The sequence below is a fragment of the Panulirus ornatus genome, chromosome 18 (genome assembly GCF_036320965.1).
Source record: "Panulirus ornatus isolate Po-2019 chromosome 18, ASM3632096v1, whole genome shotgun sequence".
NCBI lineage: Eukaryota > Metazoa > Arthropoda > Malacostraca > Decapoda > Palinuridae > Panulirus > Panulirus ornatus.
This window is the reverse complement of record NC_092241.1, coordinates 33738247-33756619: the sequence shown is the minus strand read 5'-3', so window position 1 is coordinate 33756619 and position 18373 is coordinate 33738247. Positions and strand designations below refer to the sequence as shown.

General features: G+C 41.7%; 1 protein-coding gene across 5 annotated transcripts in view; it reads left to right on the top strand.

Moving 5' to 3' along the window:
- LOC139755026 (paired box protein Pax-2-B-like) overlaps positions 1-18373 on the top strand; it is a 504237-nt gene that overhangs the window by 345221 nt on the left and 140643 nt on the right. The window contains exon 1 of one of the 5 annotated variants that reach the window (XM_071672965.1): positions 15742-16741. The exons of the other annotated variants lie outside the window; for them this stretch is intronic. The gene's annotated coding sequence lies outside the window, so the exon portion shown is untranslated. Of the gene's footprint in view, positions 1-15741; positions 16742-18373 lie in introns of those variants that run through there. 5 annotated transcript variants of the gene reach the window in all.

The following is an 18373-nucleotide window of genomic DNA, read 5'->3' as shown; positions in this document are numbered from 1 at the left end:
GCAAGAGTCCTGGAAAGAGGGGCAAGTATGAAGTCTGTTGGGGATGAGAGAGCTTGGGAAGTGAGTCAGTTGTTGTTCGCTGATGATACAGCGCTGGTGGCTGATTCATGTGAGAAACTGCAGAAGCTGGTGACTGAGTTTGGTAAAGTGTGTGGAAGAAGAAAGTTAAGAGTAAATGTGAATAAGAGCAAGGTTATTAGGTACAGTAGGGGTGAGGGTCAAGTCAATTGGGAGGTGAGTTTGAATGGAGAAAAACTGGAGGAAGTGAAGTGTTTTAGATATCTGGGAGTGGATCTGTCAGCGGATGGAACCATGGAAGCGGAAGTGGATCATAGGGTGGGGGAGGGGGCGAAAATTTTGGGAGCCTTGAAAAATGTGTGGAAGTCGAGAACATTATCTCGGAAAGCAAAAATGGGTATGTTTGAAGGAATAGTGGTTCCAACAATGTTGTATGGTTGCGAGGCGTGGGCTATGGATAGAGATGTGCGCAGGAGGATGGATGTGCTGGAAATGAGATGTTTGAGGACAATGTGTGGTGTGAGGTGGTTTGAGCGAGTGAGTAACGTAAGGGTAAGAGAGATGTGTGGAAATAAAAAGAGCGTGGTTGAGAGAGCAGAAGAGGGTGTTTTGAAATGGTTTGGGCACATGGAGAGAATGAGTGAGGAAAGATTGACCAAGAGGATATATGTGTCGGAGGTGGAGGGAACGAGGAGAAGAGGGAGACCAAATTGGAGGTGGAAAGATGGAGTGAAAAAGATTTTGTGTGATCGGGGCCTGAACATGCAGGAGGGTGAAAGGAGGGCAAGGAATAGAGTGAATTGGAGCGATGTGGTATACAGGGGTTGACGTGCTGTCAGTGGATTGAATCAAGGCATGTGAAGCGTCTGGGGTAAACCATGGAAAGCTGTGTAGGTATGTATATTTGCGTGTGTGGACGTATGTACATGTGTATGGGGGGGGGGTTGGGCCATTTCTTTCGTCTGTTTCCTTGCGCTACCTCGCAAACGCGGGAGACAGCGACAAAGTATAAAAAAAAAAAAAAAAAAAATATATATATATATATATATATATATATATATATATATATATATATATATATATTTACACTAGCCTTACCCTGGTACCCTATTTATCAACCAATTCGAAGGTGTTTATTCTTTTTAAGTATAATTTATACGACTCGATGCTATGCTGATAACATTCACTCTTTTTCAAGTCAACGTACATAAAGTGTAGATGTAATCACTCAAAAAAGAAAATAAAACACCCTGCAGGCCGTGATCATCTTCAGTATCTTATATTGTTCCTAGTATCATATGATCATCATAGCACCTGTGATGAGTGGTCATACTGGGTGTCCAAGGTGAGCCACCTACAACCTCCACAACTTCCAGGATCACATTAGCTATCATCTGCGTTTTCTTCAAATGAATATTAGCAGTAACCTCGAGTCTCTACTGTTCTGGTAAAGATAATGGGAAGATAATGAAATGAAGTCAAAGAGTGAGAAAGATATCTCTTGTGTCATGTTCTTAAAACATAGTGGTGGGGTTTTGATGTTAACTTTCCTAAAAAAGAAAAACTCGTACAGAGCGAAACACTCCGGTCATTAAAGAATACATACAACAAAGTGGCATTTCAAACCCGTCAATTTATATCATAAAAGCATTAACATGTTCTGGACAGAACTATGGACAAAAACAGTCAATGACATGTGCAGGATAGACAAACGGTTGGTACTCTCACTGCCTCGCGACGTGCACATCGTCCTTACAGCCAAGTGGTCAAGGCCTTCGATGATTTTATAAGGGTATTTCCCGTGCTGGATGCAGGTGTGCAGCAGAGCAGACAGCGATGCGCACAGCTTCTTTTTTCGTCTCCCATCGCTCGTTGCGTCCGTCTTGTCGAGGAAGAGACAGACGAGAGCGTTATGAGACAGATCAGGAAGAGCAGGTGTACTGGAAGGTTATGAGGCAACACAAGGCCCGACCGTGACATAAAGAGGGTTGTGAGGGATTGGTCGTTTTGCAGAAAGGTGAGTAAGAAAGAACCATTGGCTGCAGGACATTTTTACATATATAGGAAGTGGGCAGGTGATACGTCAGAGGTATTACTAGCTTGGTAATGCGTAAGTAAACGCGTACGACCTTAGCAGTTATGAGGAAGGTAGTGAGGTGATGGCTCTTGCACAAGGCGCACGCGAGATGACTAAATGCTCCTCATGGACTGGTTTGTTTGTGTCGTGTAAGGGTGTTGGATGCTATGGGAGCAAAGACATATGTTAGTTAGGAGAGCGAGGAGCTGGAAGAGGTGTTTTTAAGGTCTACGAGAGAGTGGTTATGATTTCATGAGTTTCCTAATTTATCAGGAGTTTATGGAATGAGAAACTGGAAGGCAATTCTAAGGTTGTAGGTAAACGAGTATGCGACACACGTTTGAAGAGTTCCAGGTGTTCCAGGTGGAACTTATCACAAGTACTGGAAGTTCTAGAAAAGAGTATGAAAAGGTCTATCTGTATGCTGGGAGCTCTTAGATAAATACGATGGTGCCAGACGAGTGAGGGGTTAGCGGGTGTGTGAGTTTGGTGGATCTCAGGGTTGATAAATGTGTGAAAGAACCGACTAAATTCAAGAGGGTTCGCCGCTGTGTCAAAAAGAAAAAAAAATGGTGAGCATTTTGGTTGGGATGAGGACGGGTATTTGAAAACTTATCAAGGATACAAGAAGCCGTTACAACAGGTTTAGAAAAATGTTATGAACATGTAAGATTGGAGGAAATGTGTATCAGTTGGTAAACTGCGCGTGCTGAAATAGTAAGTGTGACAGACGTTAGCAAGGGCGAGTTTTTGTTTGGCAGGTCGTGATAGGTTGGCACGTGTTTCATGAGTGATAGGAAAATGAAGTGTTGACAGATGCGAATAGGTGGCAGGTTAGAAATTTGTAAAGGGGCGAGAGTACGAAAGTTGTTTGTGAAGACTTGGCAAATGTAGATACAGTTGGTATTCGTAAGAGGTGGGAGGGGAAAGAGATGTATGAGTAGTTTTGAGGTGTATAAAAGGTAGGCATTTGTTGTAGATGTGAGGATGACTGCCGGAAGGTTGAGGGGATTGATAAGTGTATGTTCTGTTGCTATGACATTAAAGACGAGTCAGCGTGAATGATGAGTACGAAAGAGTTGTGCTTGAGGAGTTGAGACAAGCCACCACGGGTTTCATACTAACAGTTGTAAGGAAAAGCCTAAAGGTTAGCTACAGTAGAAATATACCATCCGTTAATCTATTTGGAAAAGCAGGCATGTACTAAGGGTTTCCATGATTACCGGGGAAATCGATGAAAACTTGAATCACTTCCAGAACTCTAAGAATACCTTTTCGCTTCTGTCCTTGCAACTCTGTCTCTTAAAGCCTTCTTAAAAGTCCACAGTAAGGCCGGGCCTTAATACAGATTTTTGTCCGAGACACATGAAGCCTCCAACATAAAGAAATAGTGAATTAGCTTCTGTAGCTAGGACACGGATCATAGAGATTTCACTATCTTCTGGAGGCTGCCAGTTAGCCCAGACAGTGAGATGTTCAGCATATTATTCACCGAGATTCATATCTGGGTAAATTTCACATCTAGATAAAAAAAAAACGTTAGTCTTTTAGATCAAGGCATCGATTGATGAATAACTGAGGTATGCTTAGAATGCTAATGGGTTGCTCATGATTACACTGGCTTTAATAGTCGAAAAAAATAAAGACGCAACATTGAGCAACGGCAGGATACAGGGATAAATGATGATTGATTCTTTGTGGGTAGGAAGACTATGCGATGATTATTGGTTATGAAAAAACATAACACAAGAGTCGACAAGAGTGGAGATGCAAGGTTGAAATGAAAAAGATTTTGACTGATCGGGATCTGAATATACAGGAAGGTAAGAAGCGGGCACGGGAATAAAATGAATTGGAATGATGTGGTATGCAGGGGTCGACGCTCTGTCAATAGATTGAACCAGGGCACTTAAAGGTGGCTAAGGGAAACCATGGAAATGTATATCGCGGCTGGTTGTGGACATGGAGCCGTTGTTTCGGTGCATTACGCGTGACAGCTACAGAATAGATGTGGGCGAATGCGAGCCTTACTATGTTCTGAGCGCTACCTTTCAAACATGGGAAACGGTGATCAAGAATGTTTTTATGTATATATATATATATATATATATATATATATATATATATATATATACATATATACATATACATATGAATATATGCACACATATATATATATATATATATATATATATATATATATATATATATATATATATATATATATATATATATATATATATCTAGCTTTCTCTGCCCGTGCCTTGCCCATGGTTCTCTTCCACCTATCCTCCTCACCTCCTCAACCTGTCTTACATACTATCACCCGGGAATAGCCTTCAGTCCCAGCTTCCCCTTCCTACGTAAGAGATTGTGAATTTAGTGTCTTGTGTAATTTCCTTTCACCTGAGGATGCCTAATGCATAGGTGAAACGTTGCATGCACTGATGAATAAATCGTGGAGAGTTATGGACTTGTCTTTGCTCGTTCTCGTGAAATGAGGAAAATTCTCATAGAAAATTTTATAAAAATGAGCAACTGCAAGACTGCAGTGGATTTTAATAAGATGCGGGAAAGTGCTTCCATTATGCACTTATATATATATATATATATATATATATATATATATATATATATATATATATATATATATATATATATATATATATATTTTTTTTTTTTTTTTTTTTTTCTTTTTTTTTTTTTTTTTGCCGCTGTCTCCCGCGTTTGCGAGGTAGCGCAAGGAAACAGACGAAAGAAATGGCCCAACCCACCCCCATACACATGTATATACATACGTCCACACACGCAAATATACATACCTACACAGCTTTCCATGATTTACCCCAGACGCTTCACATGCCTTGATTCAATCCACTGCCAGCACGTCAACCCCGGTATACCACATCGCTCCAAATCACTCTATTCCTTGCCCTCCTTTCACCCTCCTGCATGTTCAGGCCCCGATCACACAAAATCTTTTTCACTCCATCTTTCCACCTCCAATTTGGTCTCCCTCTTCTCCTCGTTCCCTCCACCTCCGACACATATATTCTCTTGGTCAATCTTTCCTCACTCATTCTCTCCATGTGCCAGAACCATTTCAAAACACCCTCTTCTGCTCTCTCAACCACGCTCTTTTTATTTCCACACATCTCTCTTACCCTTACGTTACTTACTCGATCAAACCACCTCACACCACATATTGTCCTCAAACATCTCATTTCCAGCACATCCATCCTCCTGCGCACAACTCTATCCATAGCCCACGCCTCGCAACCATACAACATTGTTGGAACCACTATTCCTTCAAACATACCCATTTTTGCTTTTCGAGATAATGTTCTCGACTTCCACACATTCTTCTAGGCTCCCAGAATTTTCGCCCCCTCCCCCACCCTATGATCCACTTCCGCTTCCATGGTTCCATCCGCTGCCAGATCCACTCCCAGATATCTAAAACACTTCACTTCCTCCAGTTTTTCTCCATTAAAACTCACCTCCCAATTGACTTGACCCTCAACCCTACTGTACCTAATATCCTTGCTCTTATTCACATTTACTCTTAACTTTCTTCTTTCAGACACTTTACCAAACTCAGTCCCCAGCTTCTGCAGTTTCTCACATGAATCAGCCACCAGCGCTGTATCATCAGCGAACAACAACTGACTCACTTCCCAAGCTCTCTCATCCCCAACAGACTTCATACTTGCCCGTCTTTCCAAAACTCTTGCATTCACCTCCCTAACAACCCCATCCATAAACAAATTAAACAACCATGGAGACATCACACACCCCTGCCGCAAACCTACATTCACTGAGAACCAATCACTTTCCTCTCTTCCTACACGTACACATGCCTTACATCCTCGATAAAAACTTTTCACTGCTTCTAACAACTTTCCTCCCACACCATATATTCTTAATACCTTCCACAGAGCATCTCTATCAACTCTATCATATGCCTTCTCCTGATCCATAAATGCTACATACAAATCCATTTGCTTTTCTAAGTATTTCTCACATACATTCTTCAAAGCAAACACCTGATCCACACATCCTCTACCACTTCTGAAACCACACTGCTCTTCCCCAATCTGATGCTCTGTACATGCCTTCACCCTCTCAATCAATATCCTCCCATATAATTTACCAGGAATACTCAACAAACTTATACCTCTGTAATTTGAGCACTCACTCTTATCCCCTTTGCCTTTGTACAATGGCACTATGCACGCATTCCGCCAATCCTCAGGCACCTCACCATGAGTCATACATACATTAAATAACCTTACCAACCAGTCAACAATACAGTCACCCTCTTTTTTAATAAATTCCACTGCAATACCATCCAAACCTGCTGCCTTGCCGGCTTTCATCTTCCGCAAAGCTTTTACTACCTCTTCTCTGTTTACCAAATCATTTTCCCTAACCCTCTCACTTTGCACACCACCTCGACCAAAACACCCTATATCTGCCACTCTATCATCAAACACATTCAACAAACCTTCAAAATACTCACTCCATCTCCTTCTCACATCACCACTACTTGTTATCACCTCCCCATTTGCGCCCTTCACTGAAGTTCCCATTTGCTCCCTTGTCTTACGCACTTTATTTACCTCCTTCCAGAACATCTTTTTATTCTCCCTAAAATTTAATGATACTCTCTCACCCCAACTCTCATTTGCCCTTTTTTTCACCTCTTGCACCTTTCTCTCGACCTCCTGTCTCTTTCTTTTATACATCTCCCACTCAATTTCATTTTTTCCCTGCAAAAATCGTCCAAATGCCTCTCTCTTCTCTTTCACTAATACTCTTACTTCTTCATCCCACCACTCACTACCCTTTCTAATCAACCCACCTCCCACTCTTCTCATGCCACAAGCATCTTTTGCACAATCCATATATATATATATATATATATATATATATATATATATATATATATATATATATATATATATATATATATATATCATCCCTGGGGATAGGGGATTAAGAATACTTCCCACGTATTCCCTGCGTGTCGTAGAAGGCGACTAAAAGGGGAGGGAGCGGGGGGCTGGAAATCCTCCCCTCTCGTTTTTTTTTTTTTTTTAATTTTCCAAAAGAAGGAACAGAGGGGGCCAGGTGAGGATATTCCGAAAAAGGCCCAGTCCTCTGTTCTTAACGCTACCTCGCTAATGCGGGAAATGGCGAATAGTTTGAAAAAAAATATATATATATATATATATATATATATATATATATATATATATATATATATATATATATATTTCTCCAGTCTCTAAACCGATTTTCTTTATCTCACTTTGTTTTTTATATACATCGCTACTTCCTTCTCTCCTATCTTTCCCTGCTCTGATTTTCAATGTTCCACCTCTTCCCATTTCCACATATCTCTATCCCTTTCCTACTCCTATACACCTCTTTCTCTTCTTTGCCCACCACTTCACACACTTCTCTTTATCCTCTGTTCTTCACCCACCTTCCTTACGTCAACCCTCTCTCCTCTCCCTCATAATCATTCCACATCTTGATTCATCCCTTCCCTTCCTTCCTCCCCTGTACGACCCAGATGGGTAGACTGATCACGTTCTTGGAGCAACATGGAAGCCGTTGGCCGCATCTGACTAACGCCTGGAGTCTGCGGTATTTCATGTGCGGCTGCGGTCATTCTCAGAGTTCTGGGACGAAATTTGTCGTCATGAGGAAAGATGCTGGAGGGGACTGGCTGACACTGGTCTACCGGGAAACAGAGAGAGAGAGAGAGAGAGAGAGAGAGAGAGAGAGAGAGAGAGAGAGAGAGAGAGAATAAGAGGGATAAAGAGAGAGAAAGGAGAAAGAGATTGAGCGAAAGACATTCATCTTTTATACAATCGGTGAAATCTACGCTCATTCATTCCACCATCATTCTGACACTGCAATACGTACACTCAGAGATCGCCTTTAACAGCGATTGCCAATACCCGAGGTTGTTTAGCACAATCTTGTATCAATCAGCATCGCTCCAGACTTCGCCATATCATTCGGACACAGCGAGACTTGCTGGGTGTTCTGTGGTTTTTCCACCAGCCTCCCTGAGAGAGAATGATGACCAAGACATGTCTGGCTGATACAAAGGGAATGTTCCGCGTGTCTGACCAGCAGGTCTGTATCAGATCCCTGCGTCATGCGACAGATACAGATTAAATTCTGATAAGGTGGAAAAGCACCTCGTATTACGTCAAACTGGTGCAGTAACGCCAAATGCGACACAACTTGCGATAAGTGCCATAGGTGTCATGTATATGAAGATGTTACACGTCATCAGTGTCAAATCCTAGGGGCTCTGTTGCCTCTTGAATATCTCGTGGTGAGACGCGGACCATCGGTGTCACAGCCATGTGTCACTGGCTCGCATTCTCCGACTCGTATCGAGGATACATATCTGAGAGACATTACCCCCATGCCATCGGCCTCTGAGCTGCAACACATGTACATATTATTATCCATCAGGGGAACTGCGTTGTCATAAACACCCAGTGTCATCTAGTACAACAAAAGTCATCAGTGCAGAATCTGATACAAAGATGTAGAGATCAGGTTCTGTTACCGATGCTTAGCATTGGTCTGGAATGCAATGAAAAGATCTAGAAAGAGTTGGATAAACTAGTTCCATCAATGATTTGCTAAACGACAACTTTTCAGTATTCAGAACAAAGGTTCCAGAGAAGCATCTAAGACAGAAAAATATGGAGACATCTGTCCTTATAAATACCAAGATAGTTAAATCGCAACAATCACGGTGTTCATTGATATACATCTGTTAAAGTCATTCAATCTGGTGCTAAATGCGTGTCACAACATACAGTACCTAAGAAAGTATCCTGTTAGTTTTGCAAGTTACTTTGCTATTGTGTACATGCGATATCAGCTTGTCACCATCCCTATCATGAACCATCACCTACAGTTATCATGAAACTTTAAGCTAGAAGTTATAGTGATGATAGATTATTGAAAAGCAGAATGCTTTTAGGTACAAACGACTTTTTGTATCTGTCAGTGCGCAGCTTGGGCAGAGCTAGCCTTCTACCAGATTTAAGATACGTGTAACAATTATGTAACGGATGCGTTACATCTTTCATCATTCTGTCTACTTGTTTCATTGTACCTTTTTGATACAGCTTATTCAGTGATGTGGTCTCTGCACCTAGTTTTCTTGCTTTCTTAATAATCCTTCCCAACTTCTTTTTATCTTTGCACGTAAGTTTTCCATACCAGGCAGTGATTGAAAAATTTATAACTGATTCTAAAATTGTTTTATAAAATAGGCTAATGACCATTTTATCTACATGTAGGTTATGCAAGATACGTACAAAGTGTAATCTTTGGTTACATTTCCTTGACACCATATCTGTATTAACACTTCCCTTCAACTGGTCATCAATCATAAAGCCCAAATACTTATACTGGTTTACTCTTTCTACGTTTTCTTCCTCAATTGTTAATAGGTCTGGTACGTGTTTATTTTTAGTTCTGAAATCAAATATCATCTCTTTCGTTTTCTTTACATTAAGCTCCAAAAAATTTTGTTTACTCCAGTCAACGAATTTTTTAACTTGAGTTAAATAGCCTTCATAATTATTATTTACAATTTTTCCTAAGATAACTGTATCGTCAGCATATTTTATAATAGTACAATCATCAATTTCACTTCTACAATCATCTGTATACAAGGTGAAAAGAGCTGGGGACAATACACAACCTTGGGGGGCTCCTGTGTTGGTGACTATCACATTGGACTTAACATTATTTACATTGGTATATTGGGGTCTCTGGGTTAATAAGCTAAAAATCCATATTAAGATATTTCTATTTACACCCAATTCTAGCATTTTATTGAGCAAAATATGAGGTTGCATTGTATTAAATGCTGAACTAAAATCAATGTATAGTGCTCTAATTTGTGATTTGGGCTTATCTAAATGCTTATTAATATCATTTAATAGTACAAGTGTTGCATCCTGTACACTCCTATTATTACAATAAGCAAATTGCATAGGGTCTTTTAAATCATTTGTTTTTTCACAGATATAGTTTTTCACAATGCTTTCTAAACATTTCATAATATTAGATGTTAGTACTACAGGTCTGAAGTCTTTGTGATCTTTTGGGTGATTAATTTTTGCAATAGGTTTCACTTCAGATTCTTTCCATTTATAAGGCACCACTCCCTGATCCAGCGAGTCCTGAAATAATGTGGTCAGTACGGGTGTCAATTGTTTTGCACAGCATTTAAGTACCCTAGCAGGTATCCCGTCTGGCCCTGTAGCTTTACCTGCCCGAATATTCTGCAGGGACTTCTGTATGTCTTCTTGCCTAATTATAATTCTTTCATCATTGTTGACATTATGCTGACTAAAAACCGTTCGTTAAATGCGCCCAAAAGATGTTGTCACAACATTTTTCCAAGTGTAAAGGTAAAATAACAAAGTGCTCATTTGTTCTTAACACACAGATAAACCGACAGATAACATTTCTTTGTTTGCGGGATAATTGCTTCATTCAAAATGCATTGCCACACTATATCATCCGTGCTCTTCCTCAGTGTACGTTTCGACCGCTGAAATTTCGTCTTTATCTTTCCTTTTCTTACCTAAGGCTTCACATCAGTCGCCCATACAACTTCAATAATGCTACGTCGTCAAAAATCGTAAATATTAAAGATTTATGGTGGTCCTTTTACCCATCTTTTCATGACACAAAGAACTGTGAGCAGTAAGGGTATAATGTGTATTTCTAACATCCTGAGAAACTTCTAAGAACTAGGCTTCCTTTTGTATCTTTCTGAGTAAATCATTTTCCTAAGTCGTCCAAACTCGGTCCCCTGTACTAACGCTTTGATATGTGTTAGCGTTCTCGACATACGCGGTCAAAATGATGAGAAAGTTATGCACCAGACGCGAAGCTACAATGCGGGTAGCCAGTCGTTGTGGGATATTTACACCGAGTTGAAAACCCATACTGGAATTCTTGGATGGTAGTGCCATTTGCTGGATAGCATCGTAGCGATGCATGTAAACAAGGCGGTGTTGGCGTGGTAGTGAAGACATGACTACAGACTGTGGTGAGGTTGTAGAATGTAGGGCTGGGCACGACTGTGGGGCAGGTCGTGAAAAATTAGGTGCTGTTTTGTGATCGTGGTCATGAGGGTTGGTTGCAGATCCTAGTGATGGAAAACGTGTCCTTGGGGCAGTTCAAGATGTTGAAGTTGGAGGAGAAACTCTAGCTGTGTTAGTGGTAGTAGTAGTAAGGTCCAACTTAAGTTGTTTCTCGAGGCTATGATTCATAAATGTATGCTAAGGCTGGTCAGGGAGTGGGTTGTGGTAGTTATCAGGTAACAGTGGTTTACCGATGTTATGAGAGTGGTAGTGGAGACTACACAGAGTTGTGTTTGGTGGACAGAAAATCCATCTGGGTTTTCGGTGTCGGCAGCGAGGGATGATACCAGATCACGGTGGTGGCCGGGTGATCGGCCGTCCTTGATGCCGCGGGGTCAAGTCTCGTCGCTGGCCCAGGGCGGGCAAGGTGAGCAAGGTCGCTGGCTCACACGGATGTAAAGGTGCAAGCAAGAAATGGACTGCTCTGCTCTCGGCGAATATTCATCTGAAATGATGCTTGATATTTTTACCTTCATTATGACATACATTTCGTCCATGATCTCATTTTTAACTAGTTTTTACACACTCATAATAAATAAATGATTCATGAAGGAAGGAAATATTATCCATTATTTTCAATTTCTTTAGTCAAAGGCAATTATAGTTGCATATGAATATATCTTCTGTAACGCCGGTACAAATATTCCGAATACAGTAAAATAAACGTTAATTGGACCTAACTGGATTCGGTGCATTTCTTACACTAATTAAAAGTAATTTATACCACTGCCGCGTGATTTGCAGCCTAAACTTTTATCTTACGAATATAAACAAGTGATGGTGGAAAGGACATGAATATGAAAGATATGGGGTAATCAATATAAAAGTAAGTGAAACTCATGTATATATCAACAGAACCTGGCGAAACTTCACCTAACTTCCTCCAGTAGCCGAGATTTATCTTGATTTTCGGTATTATAGTCGAAATATGTTAGGCACATCCAGAAATGAACCTCACACCAATTTGTAAAATGTGTTAACGAGCAGACGACACACAGTCTCCCAACAAGTAGTCATTCCACGCCATCCCCAGCAGCTGGCTTTAACAACCATGGCTTTTTTCTACAATAAAATCCTACTACAATGTAGCCTTCCCAGCGTATCACTTGTTCATTATTATACGATATAAAAGGAAGTAGACCTAAATCCTGCAAGGGCAGTTTAAATCACTTCTACAAAGTCTAACGGATGTATTGATACCAGTTTTGTTCAGTTCCATTAAGGAATAGGTTGGCGGCGTTAAACTGATTTTCTAACCTAGAGTAGCGTAAGGAAGAGTGTCCACCGTTGACATGTATTGCTGCTACAAATAAACTGTCTCAACCCGTCATCACTCGCTGCCGAGATGGTTTTGGCCTGGTTGAAGATGTAGGTCACGGTGAATCTCGATATGCTGCCCTTCGCTGATCATGGGGACTCTCTTGGCCGGGAAGAGGATGGCAGGCCAAGGTCTCTGAGCGGTCTTACTAAGTAGCCTGCCATAACCTGCAAAGAAAGGCCGGTTTGAGGAGAGGACGGCAAGATGATATAAGTTTCTAAATAAGATGGCCATCCACCCGCATAGGCTGTAGGGAGGGAGTGCCCTTGCTCGAGAGAGTGATCAGACACGCTGGTCACACTCATGCATCAGTAACACCCGGGCGTTATTCTAACCGGGGAAAGACAGCAGCTGAGGAATTCAGTGAGGTTGCAGTCCATACAAGGGCAGTGATAACAACAGGGTCTACCAGCAGGCCAGGAAATCCCTGGAAGTGGGTCGGATAAGACGGCAGGTTAGGAAGGAAGTCCCCACATGTGGTGCAGGCTGCACGGCCCCATCATTAACTGCAGGAACTCTCCCGGCCAGTATGGAGGACGGCAGACCAGGAAGTCCACGGTCTACAGAGAGAGGAAGTTCGTAAGACATGAGAATTTGTGGAAGAGTATGATGCTTTAGGTCACCAACACCATCATTTTCCCAGCTATACTACCTGGCCTCTAATTTTCTTACCGCACCACAATTGTGTCTCAGCGGCCAGTTCTTACCACTGTTAATAAGAGAACTTTGTTGATGGAGCTGCTGTAATATGGGGATTATCTCCGACTAGTTACGGAGAGTGTCAAGGTTCTGAGTAACGCACAATAAAATCCGCATGTAGAAGCAACCTCCGGAACGAGATGTTAGCCTCTTTTATAATATAAGAGAGTAATTGCTGCTCAATTCTTGACACTAGAATAAAACCACTTTAATCTTCCAGCAGTTATTTACACTTGCCGGTAATTTTCTAAGTTGGAAAGGTAGGCCCCCAGATGCCCTCTTCCTTGCCATGATCTGCTGATTCAGGTAAAATTCGTAGAATTTTTTTCGCTTCCTCGGAAAGTTACGACAGAGAGAGTTGAACACATGCTCTGAATCAGTACAGAGTTCGTTTGATATGAAAGGAAGAAAGCAACGTAGTTTTTAACTTTTGGGGTGAGTGAAAATGATGAACATATGGTTAGATGCAGTCGTATCACTGGTAATCTTTTGCCCAGGCAAGAAATGCGTAAGAACTATGTTGGAAGAATGTTTCTCTTATGCACAACCATGTTTCCACTTGACGTACTGCTTGTTTTTACAGACGTGAATATTTCATTAAGAGAAAAAGAAAATGGATTTTCACCTCTTCGAGTTAAAATCTGCAGCAGACAGTACTTACCATTAAACATAACTTTTTTTTTTAACAGTTTTACTACTTCATGTCTTGCGGTAAAAACGTAAGATTTACATAAATCCATCCCATTATGTTGAAATACATCAGCAACTGAAACACTAAGGTATTCTCTGAGGGTCTTCACCTCTTGAGCTCAAGCGCCCTCACAGAACGGCAAATTATTGGCTCTACTAAGACGCAAGATGTGGAAATAGTTAGGGGGCGGAAAAGGTCACGCATTATTCAGTGGTGTTGAAGAGCTGGAATGGTGTGAGGGGCCATACCATGGCTGCCAGACGGTAGGTAAGATCACCAAAGCAGATTTTTTGTTTGATAGCGTTACTTCATCCGCCCATCCATTGGCTCTGTTCACAACTTGCGCTGGATTTTATTAGAGTATTTTCATTGGATTATAATCTAGGGGAGAACAGGAGGATAATTAAGAGAAGATAACAATGTTTTATCGTTAAACTCTGCTGATTTCCTTTATCCAAACTAAATATAATCTAAGATTAACATCCTAATTCTCCCAAACATCGGAGAGGTGAGGAATTTCGAAATATCTCTATACATGGAGAGCCACATAAACCACAGTAGTGAGGTTGACAGTGAAAAAAGATAATACTCAGTAGAAATGGCTTTCCAATCTATGGCAGTGAAAACGTGCGAGTTCGCAGGGGGTTTCACCAGTGATAAATGTGAAGCTTGATGTAAGCTTGATGATGTATAAAAGCCCATAGTACTGATGAGAGATAACAGTAGAAGCTGACACCCACAAGGCACATTGGTAAAATCCATAAAGGTGGCCAAGGAGGGTCAGTAATACACGGCAGGGAAACGTACGTACATCGGTCAAGAGCAAAGTTCAGCTGGGTATGAGACTTGGTGGATGATCAGAGATGGTTTGATCGCGACACAGGATTTATATGTATTAAGACATGACAAAACAGGCGGTGGCAACCATATGAACAGAAGAAAATTTAAACCCAACAACCGGCAAATCATATGGAACTGAGATTCATCGCGTTGGATTCTCATTTTTTTTTCTTTCTCCTATTGATGCATATGACTATAATCATCGTTCTTTACGTGTTCCAATACTTCGATTCTACGGCTGGTGTTGGTGTAATGAGACGAGTCAAGACTGACTGACAACAGTAGTGACTCGGCTAGATTAAGATCGAAGAAGAAGAAACGTCAGGTACGAGGTCCCTCTCATGAGCCACTGTATGCTGCAGGTGTGTGTGTGTGTGGCAGGCTGTACGGCCTGTTGGAGCCGTGCCGACGTCACATCATCAGTCACGGATGTCGCGGTGGGAGGAGGAGGAGGAGGAGGAGGAGGAGGGTGGAGATAAACGGTGGGAGGGGGATGAGGAGGTTGGGGGATGAAATTACAACGGTACGGATCCCCTCACGTTAGCACCTGGAAGACTCCGGCAACGTCATCGCCGCAACCTTCCTCAGAAGCCACCGTTATTCCTCAACGTCCCGTTGTGCTTGAGCGTCAGCTAAATCCAGATGTTCGTTCCCCTTTTTTGAACTTACGAAATACATCACAGACTAAAGAACTGAACAGTGGTTATCGTCGTTCGCTGGAGGAGGAGGTAATCTAGCAACATGGGTGTCAGTTGAAGTGTGCGGTGAGTGTGACGGGTCGCGGGTGTTGGAGGCCTGGGCGGGACACGGGGGCGGTGCGGACGAGGCGAAGGAGGCGGTCCGAGCAGCATACTCCAGTGTGGCTCTGGGGACCCACTCTCTTCACACAGTTGCGTGGCAGCCACTTGCTCGGTCAGTTGCCCGTTACGGTTGCACTTGCAGCCTCCAACAGACCCTAGTCTATCCGTATCCCATCGTCTCATTTCTTATTAGACAGCTGAGCACTGCCAAGACCCAACCAGTGGATTCCCTCCTCACTCACAGGGAACTGAATGTAATACCCTAAGGACACATTGATACGTGGAATCTCAAAAACAAGATAAAAAACAAAGTGTTTGGGTTTTTAATCCAGAAAATAGTATTTGTCTGAACTTGAGCTTTTGTTGCAGTGCAGACGTGGTGTGCGAATCATTAGCAGTGAAAAGTCAGCAGCGTAGCAGTACCAAGTGACCGTGAACGATGCGGTGGCAGTGCTTGATCCTATACTGCAAGTGATTCATCGATGGACAAAAACTCGGATTATATATATATATATAGAAAATTTCTAGAAATATTTTCCCGTCGTATAGCCTCTGGTGGTGAAAATCTGCACATTCCGCCTTCCTCTCAAGCAAAACAGATTTATCTTGACTTTTGGGAAGAGAGGAGAACGCTATATGTGTATCCCGATGAGTATATTGCGTTTGTAACTCATCTGGTGGAAAGTTCGCCCAAAAGCGTTCAGTACGGTGATTTCAGCGCGTACCCCAGAGGTGGTCTCGGTTATATGACTCGCACGTGAGATGTTTAGACAGCTGAGTGCGTGGTCGTGTTAGAAATTCCTTCCTTTCGCCACACGCTATTCAAAATATTATCGCTTTCGTGTTACGTATTCTAACTTGAGAGTGTGATGTAGGAACTCCAAATTGTGAATTGTAGTCCAGCAGTTTATTTTCGTATTCAGAACAACTACAAGCCTTCAAGTAAAATATTCCTGACGCTGCTAAACCTCTACGATAAGTGATGCCTCGCTACAGCCACGTCATATAAAACACGCTGCAAGAAATCAGCAGATTCATAAGGATACGTCATTGGCCCACAGCGCTCTCGTCCTTCCACACCTGCCATATAAGGTAAGAACGCTCAGGAACCAGTACCGAGTCCATAAAACTCCATATTTGTTATCATGTTGACAGCTTTCTTACGAATAATCGAACACTCAGTGAAATCTCCCGTCATGTTGATATTCATAGTAGTGCAGTCTTGTATGCCTACAATCTGATAAGAATTATTTATGGCTCAGACCCCATCATCGCCTTTGCACAAATTATGCCCAGTTTGTACTATCGAAGATGCTCTTCTTTTCGACTGTTTTAGTAACTGATAATGAATATTTCATTTGAATATTACTACCACTGGAATGCTAAAAAGAATTTAGAATTGGCAAGACAAACGAGATGGACTTTTAAACGATGATAAGAAGACTAAATGAAAAAAAAAAAAATATAGCTGCTATGAGAGTTATCACAAGATCAACTGTAGCGGTGGCTAAGATTAGTCATGAGGACCCAGCAGTAGGCCCTGGAGGACGACGGTTGGGCAGGTCAGGAGAGAGGAGGAGGAGGAGGAGGAGGATGAAGGAGGATGCCCCTGATAAACTCTACGGGGAGTTTGTTCCGCTTCTTACCCACACGATGCAACAATGGTTGGTTGTCTGGAGGCCTATCAACAGCCGTCAACGTAAGCTACATCCTCCAACCGAAAAATCTTCAACACTTTCGTCAGGTGTTAAAGATAATTCTAAGACCACATGTTTACACTCTCACTATGCATGTGGCCCATGACTCGTCCGATCGTATTTCACTTAGAGTTAACGTGTCCTGCTGCACAAAACTGAGTGAAACTGATTCTGCATTTGTTTAGAAAAGTTCGTTCAAGATTAGAAAGTAGTTTTATCAAAGAAGATCGGGAGTGAATCCATTGATCGTGGTTAAGACAATTATAGTGTGGTAGCAGTGTAAGTGTTGTCACATTGATGTTATAACATCATAAATGAAGGTTCGTAATGCTGAAAAACACACGTGTATTATTTATGTCTAGGTGTTTCTCAGTAAAAGTAAAAAACTTTGGTATCAAATCATTTCCCATAATTGGGATACCTTTATTAATAGATGATGTAAACCTCAAATTAAGAAATGCATATCCAGCATTACATGTTATAGTAGCCAAAAACTTTGATGACTTGGTCAATACCTCATGCAGCAAATGATGAAGATTTGTGTAGCAAAATACCCTCACCCACATACACATTTAACTTTAGAGTCTATCTCGTTAATATTAACGTTACCTTCCCTGGGGCTTGTAGTTATCCTGTGACGTCCTGCCGGGGGCAACAACATTGTTGATCTGAGATTCATAATATCCAGAATGGTGTTCCTAAGATTACGTCCAGATTCCTGTGATTCCTTAGATAGTTTCAGCTGTGGTATCAGAGATAACCTTACCTGACCGAGCCTGCTGAACACGTGGCCATCGTCAGCTGGGGAGTCATGTCTCGCTAGACTAATGTCGTGCCTGGGTATAGGAAGCTCCAACTACAGCTTTATACGTACACTATATCCACTCATGTATCATAACAGCTTCCTAATACACTAATATTCATTTCATGTACTTGGTCCCTACTGAAACCTTGAAGAATGTAGCTCCTTTCGGTTCCCAAGTGAAGGGACAAAAATAAAATAGATGTGAGATGAAATTTTGCCTCT